The sequence below is a fragment of the Fukomys damarensis genome, unplaced genomic scaffold, assembly GCF_012274545.1.
Source record: "Fukomys damarensis isolate Sample0158 unplaced genomic scaffold, DMR_v1.0_HiC HiC_scaffold_29, whole genome shotgun sequence".
NCBI lineage: Eukaryota > Metazoa > Chordata > Mammalia > Rodentia > Bathyergidae > Fukomys > Fukomys damarensis.
The window spans coordinates 10,387,116-10,387,952 of NW_022900941.1; the positions used below are offsets into that span (position 1 = coordinate 10,387,116).

Here is an 837-nt window from a genome sequence, read left to right on the forward strand (position 1 = left end):
TCCAAATTGTGTTGTGGGGGTCTGGGGTATAGAGTTTCTATACAGTGTTGCCTACACAGAGGAAGGTATTAAACCACAATGTGTCAGCTTCAAAGGAAAAGCCACAAAATTGCTTGAAAATGGTTTGTCTTTTATAGCCACAGAGGACTGGGTTGTTTTTTTTTTAACCATCTAAAAGGGTTTGGGTCTTTAAACTCTACCTAGGTGTCCCTTCTGTCCCTATACAATGATAATGTGTTGCTCAGAATTTACAAATCTGTCTTCATAGCTTGAAGAATATTGTGAAACTCATGAAGAATATGGAAGAAACATGTCATAAAGGTGTGCTGAGAGCTCAACTGGAATAGAGAAAACTTGGGAAATTCTCTGGAATCAAGATCAACTCTATATTGGGTTGAATATTGTCAAGACCTCAGAATGGAGCCTCATTTGAAAACACAGAGTTTGCAGATGTAATTATTTAAGATGAGGTTGGGCTGGATTAAATGATCCCTAAATTTTTTTTATTGAGTAAAATTTAATGACCAGTATCCTTGAATGGAGAGACATAGAAATACAGTCACTCAGATACACAGGAAGAAAGCCATGTGCCAAAGGTGATGGCAGATTGGAGAGATGTAGTTAGAAGTCAGGGGATGACTAGGATTGCCAGCAACTGCTAGAAGATGGGTCAAGCAGGAAAAAATACTTTCCTAGAACCTCTTGGGTAAGCACGCTCTGCAGACATCAGATTTCAAGGCTGTAGAACTCTGACAGAATATATTTCTGTCTTTTTAAAACTACCTATTTTGTGATAACTTGTTATGGCAGCTGTATTGGTTAAGCTTCTGTATATTT

At 37.9% G+C, this 837-nt stretch overlaps 1 long non-coding RNA gene across 1 annotated transcript in view; it reads left to right on the top strand.

Annotated features, from left to right (window-relative positions):
- Positions 1–277: 277 nt before the first annotated feature.
- The window catches only part of LOC104862009, a 14,657-nt gene continuing 14,097 nt past the window's right edge, over positions 278–837 (top strand). The window contains exon 1 of the long non-coding RNA XR_780162.1: positions 278–452. This is a non-coding gene — a long non-coding RNA (uncharacterized LOC104862009). The remainder of the gene's footprint in view (positions 453–837) is intronic.